Consider the following 9,041-nt stretch of genomic DNA (forward strand, 5'->3'; position numbering starts at 1 on the left):
TTGAGGTAAGGATTATTTGATCCATGATAAGAGGTTATTGAGACAGATATGGCCCAGCTAACGAGAGGACAAGAACAGACCTATGTGAAATGTCAGATCTCTCACTCACCTCTTCGATATGTGTGCCATACTTAACACATGGACAAATCAGTCGCTATCCTCTTCCTCTCTGTCTGGCTCCTCTCACCTGAAACAAAATAACATAATGGGATGTTAGAAGTGTTTCCCACTTACAATACAGGGGAAAGTGTTCAGACCACTTGACTTTTTCAACATTTTGTTACGTTATAGCCATATATTAAAATTGATTAAATAAATATTTATCCTCATCAATCTACACACAATACCCCATAATGACAAAGCCAAAACATAATGACAAAGCCAATACCTTATCTACATAAGTATTCAGACCCTTTGCTATGAGACTTGAAATTGAGCTCAGGTTTATCCTGTTTCCATTGGTCATCCTTGAGATGTTTCTTCAACTTGATTGGAGTCCACCTGTGGTAAATTCAATTGATTGGACATGATTTGGAAAGGCACACACCTGTCTATATAAGTTCCCACAGATGACAGTGCATGTCAGAGCAAAAACCAAGCCATGAGGTCAAAGGAATTGTCCGTAGAGCTTCCGAGACGGGATTGTGTCGAGGCATAGATCTGGGGAAGGGTACCAAAAAAATGTCTGTACCACTGAAGGTCCACAGGAACACAGTGGCCTCCGTCATTCGTAAATGGAAGAAGCTTGGAAACACCAAGACTCTTCCTAGAGCTAGCCGCCCGGCCAAACTGAGCAATCGGGGGAGAAGGGCTTTGGTCAGGGAGGTGACTAAGAACCTGATGGTCACTCTGACAGAGCGCCAGAGTTCCTCTGTGGAGATGGGAGAAACTATCTCTGGATCACCCCACCAATCATGGCTTTATGGTGGCTTGATGGAAGCCACTCCTCAGTAAAAGGCACATGACAGCCCGCTTGGAGTTTGCCAAATGGCACCTAAAGGACTCTCAGGCCATGAGAAACAATATTCTCTTGTCTGTTGAAACTCTTTGGCCTGAATGCCAAGCGTCACATCTGGAGGAAATCTGGCACCATCCCTACGGTGAAGCATGGTGGTGGCAGCATCATGCTGTGGGGATGTTTTTCAGGGACTGGAAGACTAGCCAGGATCAAGGGAAAGATGAACAGATGAAAGTACAGAGAGATAATTGATGAAAACCTACTCCAGAGCACTCAGAACCTCAGACTGCGGCGAAGGTTCACCTTCCAACAGGACAATGACCCAAGCACACAGCGACGACAACACAGCAGTGGCTTCGGGACAAGTCTTAATGTCCTTGAGTGGCCCATCCAGAGCCCGGACTTGAACCTGATCGAACATCTCTGGAGAGACCTGAACATAGCTGTGCAGCAACGCTCCCCATCCAACCTGACAGAGCTTGAGAGGATCTGCAGAGAGGAATGGGAGAAACTCCCCACATACAGGTGTGCCAAGCTTGTAGCGTCATTCCTAAGAAGCCTCGAGGCTGTAATCGCTGCCAAAGGTGCTTCAACAAAGTACTGAGTAAAGGGTCTGACTACTGTTTTTGCTTTGTCATTCTGGGGTGTTGTGTGTGGATTGATGAGGGGGAAAAAACGATTTAATCAATTTTAGCATAAGGCTGTAACGTAACAAAATGTGAAAAAGTAAAGGGGTCTGAATACTTTCCGAATCACTATGTTTCATGAGCGGACCGCAGTGACACATACTTGACTTCTCTTCATATGACTTTGGGTTTGGGATTTTTGACCTATTTTTACATCCCTGTTTGGTTCTCTTGTAGAAGCCTTTGACAGTAGAGTCGCATCTTAAGTCTGACTATTGTAGCACCACGACATAACTCTCTTTGGCTCCCTTCCCCTTCTTTCCCACCAGTTGGAGGTACATTGAAAGAGTTTCAAAAACTTAAATATTTATTTCTGTTCACACCTTTAACCCCTCAGCAAATGCGCTGGCTGTTTGGGTTAAAAATATACGCCCCGGGGCTCTGTGTATCTATGTGGCATAACACACACACTTGTGCCTGCGAACACATACACGTGTACTTAACTGGGTGTTTAGTACATGTGTATGTGTTCGCAGGCACAGGCGTGTATGTTATGTCACATACATACTTTTTTGCAATACTTTTGTAAACAAAACAAAAAGAATTATGCGCTGCGGATTGGTCCGCTAATATAGTAAAGGCTCTGTGCACTACTTTTGTGAAGAAAAAATAAACATCTACATATTTAAAAAATATCGATTATTATGATCTATGTGAGACACCATGAGGTCCCAGATGGTATTATTATAACACAGCTTGATCTGTGTGTGTGTGTGTGTGTGTGTGTGTGTGTGTGTGTGTGTGTGTGTGTGTGTGTGTGTGTGTGTGTGTGTGTGTGTGAGTGTGTGTGTGTGTGTGTGTGTGTGTGTGTGTGTGTGTGTGTGTGTGTGTGTGTGTGTGTGTGTGTGTGTGTGTGTGTGTTGTGTGTAGTGTATTGGAAAGAGAAAGAGATGTATTCACCTGCCCTGTCCTATGTTCTGTACTCTTTGCCCTGACTGAATGTGTGTCTGTCTGAGTATACATGGTGTTAGTACAGTCACAAAACTTTGCAAAGCAAGCCATTAGCAGCAACCATTGTTGGGGCTACAACTGTATAAAACCCCTAAAACACAACTAGGTGTGTGTGTGTGGGATGGGGGTGCATGTATTATGCACCCCCATCCCACACACACACACGCACACACACACCACTACCTCCACCACCCCTTAAACTCAAAATAGAAGCTAAACAAAGACACGACAATGTGCTGCTTTTCTAGCAACAATTACATTCTGGGTGAGTGTGAATAAATTGGACCAAATCCGTGTTGAACTGATGAATCAAAGAGCATTGCGGCAGATGAAAGGTGTGGGTAATATATGTATGTCTGTACACAGCTAACTGGCTCTGGCTTCAGTCTACTGTGTGTGAGTGAATATTAATGTCACCGAGATATGTGGTTCTTAAAGGATCTCCATGCTCTCCCCCCTCTCCCCCTGTCTACCCCCTCTGCCCTTGGCCATGTCGCCGTGGTATCTCCCTGGCATGCTGAAGGGTTGTCATGGATACCACCAGACACATCCGCCATACCATGAGCGGGGGACGCTGAGTGCTTCGGTGGGACCGGCGCCGAGACCCCCCCCCCACCTCCCTTCCCCCCTCAACCCGTCAACCCCCACCCAATCCCCTCTTTCCCCCTTCACATATCACAGCCCAAACCCCCTCTCTATGGCTCTTTTTACCGTTTTTTTTATGGCTAGGCCTGAGACTAACAGCAGCTATCCAAACCCCATACCAGGGCCCTGTCTGCCTTTCAGAGGAGTGATAATGAATTCATGGCATTCTGAGTAGGAGGTACAGGGGAGACAGACACATGGCTGAACCAGGAGTAACACAATAATTAAATAAGACACCACAAACCTGCACAGGTGTATCTCCGGGGCCAACGCCTTGAATGAGCTGAATGCGACAATGAAATGTGTGTGTGTGTGTGTGTCTGTGTGTGTGTCTGTTTGCTTGAGGCCTGGATTCAACTTGAGGTTCATCCTGAAGAGATCCTTTTCATAAGCCACTGTCAATTATTCAACAGTGCACTTGCTAAAATGCTCTGTGTTCAAACTCTCCACTCTGCCTAACATTCGCCACTTATGATCTGTGCACTTTTCTATTGAGGTGTGTTGATCGGTTCAAACGTTCACACTCAAGTCTTAGAATTTTTTTTAAACTATGAAAATGTAATACAATTGCTGACACGCAACATGGTTATGCAAAGTCATAGTTGCGTTAAATATTTACACCAAATGAAATATTTTCCGCAAAAAATGCATAAAATCCAGTCTCGCAAACAGAAGTAAAGGACATCTCCTAGCGCTCACCCTACCCTCCCTTTAATATTTTCCAATATGACAGCGCTCTCTTCTTGCACGTATGCTCAGGAAAAATAATCCTCTGTGATTGGAAAGCTAATTTTAAGTGTCAATTATTCTTATGCAAATGCATGTGCAGTTTCTCATGTCTGAAAAGGTTGGGAGCACAGATGGGTGCAGACACAAATCTCCCTCCAAAAAACACAGTGTCTTCCCGTCTGCCTCTTTATTTGTACCTCCAGGACAAGAAAGCTCCCAGACAAAGAAAGCTTGCATAATGGGACCATGATATTTGCATGCTTGAATGTCCATGCTGAACACCAAACATATCGTAAATTGACGATACAATACTGGAACTCTAACTGTGGCCTAGAAGGGCCATTCAACACCAAACAGTAAAGATATTGTAGGCTATGCCATTTCATAAGACGTATAACTCGCCAGATTAACTAGCAGTTGTGTTCTATGTAGTTGACACCTTATCCGAGCCAGAGTCTCCACCAAGAGACAGAGAGACCAAGAGCGAAAGAGAGGGCCAGAGAGAGTGAGAGACAGAGAGAAAAAAAGAACGAAAGAAAGAGAGACAGAGATCAGGGGTAGAGCAATACAGGGGGGGGGGATAGAGTCTTGTTCCCTGACCCTCTCAGCTGATATGACTTTTTAAAAAAGCCTTTTCAGGCTCAAACAGGATCAAACAACCTGCTGTAGAGTCCGGTTACACCACAACAATGGTCTCCATTCACCCTCCGCTTCAACACAACAGCTTTTTCCCACAAGTAATCTTTTTCTGTATTATTAGCGCAAAGGGTGGAGAGAGAGAGTGGGTTGAGGAGGAGGATGGGGAGGAAAAGGGCTGTGTGGCGATATCTTAGACGATAATGGTGTTTCACAGATTAGATGATATCGGTGAGCCGTGTTTTGTTTTGAACTGTCTGCCTCCAGCCACTGAGATCTATACCTAGAGCTGCACTAATTCACACTCAGAATACACAAAAGAAACTTAGGTAGCCCTTTACACTCGTACAGGTTGAACATTTGGGCACTGATAAATGGCTAGATCAGAATGCATTGGCTGTACAGTAACATGCTATACATGACATCAGAGATTTATAGCGCTGTGTGGGTTTTGACTGACAGACGTTCTGAACACCTCGCGTGACAAGAAGTTGCCCCCATCCCTCCCGCTAATTGGGCAAAATGGTTTGTTGTCTGAGTGAGGGAAATGCTGTAAATTAAGATGACTCTATGTATTTTGAAAAAGGAGACGTTGAGGATTATAATAAATAACGCTTTGATGTCATACAAGCGAGCCGAACACCCATGAGTCCGAATGTGTACTTCACATTTCCATATCATAAAACTCATGTCATACACAGTGTCAACATTTATGATCACTATGTTTGATGTACAGTCACAAGATGACATGGTGTCATACCCTGGGTAGTTCTTAGCCTATGTTTGTCTATTGTGAAGAACATTGATGCGTCACATACACCTGAATACACTCATGACTCCTTCCTATGCGCACCAAAATGATGATCTGTTTCCCTGAATTGCATTGTGAAAGCATAACACCGTAAGATCGTATGTTATAACTTAGTTAGTCATGTTGGCAATGGAACGGGCTTTCATATTATGCCCACCTGACCCAAATTGAGATTTGTAATGGACCGTTTTTGGATTGTGTAAACAACAACAGTAAATTGTGTGATGGCGTGGACGCGGGGCTGTGTTCCAAACGAAACAATTGCAAGTGTGCTTGCTCTAGTTCCTGTAAAATGCACATGAAATCAACATTGTAATGCTTGGATTCCGTCTTGTGTCAGTTGAACTGTTGTGTCCTCCCCTTTGGTCTAATACATTTCCCATAATCTCCAAACTGTTCCCTTTCAATTGCTACAATGGTTGTGTATATGCTTTTCATATTTCTTCTGTAAGACATTTTTCAAGTTAGCCCTGTCGATATAGGCCAATTCACACAAGTGTAGATGGTTGAAGCCCTCAGATAGCTGAAGCTGCCAATATAAACTGGTGAAGAAATATATATTGAGGACAAGTGAATTAATGTCTACACAAAGTACTCAAATTAGTGAAAATACCAAAAACTTGAAGTAGTACGCTTTTAAGTGTATGTATGGTTACTACATCTATTTTATGATAGGGTTCAGCTTGGTTTGTACACTGAGTGTACAAAATATTAGGAATACCTTACTAATATTGAGTTGTACCCCGTTTTGCCCTCAGAACAGCCTCAAATCTTTGGGGCATGGACTCTACAAGGTGTCGAAAGCGTACCAAAGGGATGCTGGCCCATATTGACTCCAATGCTTCCCACAGTTGTGTCAAGTTGGCTGGATGTCCTTCTGGTGGTCGACCATTCTTGATACACACAGGAAACTGTTGAGCGTGAAAACCTTTTAACAGGTGACATCAATGAGGGATCATAGCTTTCACCTGGATTCACCTGGTCTGTATGTGTCATGGAAAGACAGTGTAGATCTCCTAGTCTTCATATAGACATGCTGAGAGAGATTAGTCTTTGGTTTTCTCTGGCTGTTCAACATGATAGCGAACTACATCAGCACTATAAGCAGTCCACAACAGAAAATCTGATAAAAAATTGCCCTACAAAAGACAACCAACACCAAAGCCTCAGTATCTCTCGTCAGATGAAAGAATAAGTACATCACATTGTAGAGGGTTGTCAGGAAAGTTAGAGAAACCTCGTTGGACACATTAGGTGGATCTAAAATCATGAACAACTTTGACAAGGAACTCGATGTAAAGACAAGGAGCAAACAAAATGGCCGTACATTTCCCATCGCAAAAAGTAGTTCAACAAACCATGAATGACAGCTGATAACAGACAGGCACTTTTTCTCTCCTTTTTTTCCCTCATTCTCTCTCTTCCTGAAGTGTGTGTCATAGACGTCAAAATGGTAAGGGGAGTCTTTTTGAACAGGCAGGCAGCCTGCTGGACCACAGAGCGAATAAACATCCATGTGAGGAGAAAGCGATCCGGGCCCTCTCACACTGAGCCTCTCCTGGGTAAAACACTGCTCATACAATTGATAGAAGAGGCCTTTTATTGAGTCCCTGTGGGGCTAGCTCCGGATCAAACACACACATATGCGCACACACACACACATATATAAGAACTCTACACACATACGCACCAGCGCACAAACACAGGCATTTTACATCTGCCCAAACTCGGAGTGACTGAGTTAACATCTTCACCTCTTCAAAAGGTGGTGAGGAGAGGAATTTTTGAAATAGAAAAATAGATTAGGTGTCTAAAACAGTCGTGATTGTATGGGTTAGGGTCCGGCTGGTTACCCACAAGGACAAACTTACAACCCTGTCTAAAGCAGATGTGTGTGTGTGTGTGTGTGTGTGTGTGTGTGTGTGTGTGTGTGTGTGTGTGTGTGTGTGTGTGTGTGTGTGTGTGTGTGTGTGTGTGTGTGTGTGTGTGTGTGTGAGGGTACACTGTATGTTGGTGTTGTGTCATCGCTGTCCAAGCACTGTGCTGATGACGGCACGATATGGGGAATCTAGGCACAAGAAGAAAAAAAACTGCAACACCTTTTTCCCTCCCAAGAAACTATTTTAAGAAATGTACATCCCATTGACTGCCTCACTCCAGGCCGGCAGCCCCTCATGTAGAATCTATGGGAATCCTCCTCCTAAATGAGCTCACACGGCTTTGCCTATTCTTCCCCTGTCAGAGACCCTGCTTTCTCTGGGACACCCCCTTTTCCAGTCCTCCATGTTCCGTCAGACCCCTCTGTCCCCCACCCCCAGCTCTTCACTCCCTTTACCCCCTCACTTTCAACTCCAATTTGGGCACAATGAAGTTGTTCTGGCTGACAGTTTGGCCAGGAGAATAGGTGCTGTTTGAGCCTGCTGTGTGGCCCTGGAGTGGGCCCATTCTCCCCCTCGCCGGCTCAGTTACCTAGGGCCTGGCTGCCGGGACACATACGGCCCCATCCCCATGCTCCCACCCTGACCCAAACAATTAGCCTCAAACTTCAAGGAGGCAAATAGAGACTCCCCCTCCTACTTCTACCAAACAACCAGCTCCTACCAAACAACCAAAACACCCTCTAGTCCACCTCACACACCTCACTGCACATCATCCAAATCCCCAAACGTGTGTGTGTGTGAGGTCGCTCAAGATAGACTGCGAAATGAACCGTCCATCCAGGTAAGCAGGAAGTTGGGAGATGAATCAGGGGCAATGGTGAGCACTATTACTTACCATCAAGTAGGCTTGGGTTTTGCTAGGGTGTTGTGGATGGGGATGGAGGATTGGCATAAACCGCAAGCTCCAGCTCTAACGCTTCGAACACACCGACTGCGTCGTTGCGTTTCGATACACCAGAAGTACATTCATTTCCAATGGAACGCTGCGTTTGCCTTGCAGCATTGCGTTGCAGAGGCAGTTGCAGTGCGTTCTGTGTGGTGCATACGTTCGATTTATCGAACGTATGCATCAAATTGTATGCGTAGACTTGACAGAAAGTAGCAAAATGTGAATGTTGAATTTTTGTTGCGCACATATCCAGTAAAAAAAATGTGGTATTACATAATAAAAACAGTTTGACTGGAGAATTTCATTACATTTTTTATTCATTTATTTGCCAAGTATATTATGTATTCGATGACATCCACAAATTAATTGTGAGAGCCTATAATATAATTTCCCTCCAAAATGCAGCTTTGGAGCGAAATGCATAATAGTCAAGATAGCAGAGTCGGCTCTTTCAACAATGAGACCAACGTTGAGGAAGATGGTCTTGATCGCGCTGTTGGGCCGGGACCAGCCCCGCCGAAAGCGCAGGTCTGTGTGGGTCCAGAGATGGTTAAAGTCCCGAAAGCAGACAGGGGAGCTCCACCGTCTCATTCAAGAGCTTCGACTGTTTGGAGAGGAATTCCGAAGTTACTTTCGTCTGGACCGAAGCCAGTTCGATCACCTGCTCCAGATGCTTGGAGCCAGGATCATCCGGATGGATACCAACTACCGGGAGTCCATCAGCCTAGTTGAACGCCTGCCGATTTGTCTCCGGTAAGATACATTCTAGTACATTTTGAAAGCCTTTGATACCATA

General features: G+C 44.7%; 1 long non-coding RNA gene across 2 annotated transcripts in view; it reads right to left on the bottom strand.

Moving 5' to 3' along the window:
* LOC115199768 (uncharacterized) overlaps positions 1–9,041 on the bottom strand; it is a 72,393-nt gene that overhangs the window by 5,350 nt on the left and 58,002 nt on the right. For both annotated transcript variants that reach the window (XR_003879412.1, XR_003879411.1), the window contains exon 3: positions 110–187. This is a non-coding gene — a long non-coding RNA (uncharacterized LOC115199768). The remainder of the gene's footprint in view (positions 1–109; positions 188–9,041) is intronic.

Source organism: Salmo trutta, chromosome 9 (genome assembly GCF_901001165.1).
Source record: "Salmo trutta chromosome 9, fSalTru1.1, whole genome shotgun sequence".
Classification (NCBI taxonomy): Eukaryota; Metazoa; Chordata; class Actinopteri; order Salmoniformes; family Salmonidae; genus Salmo; species Salmo trutta.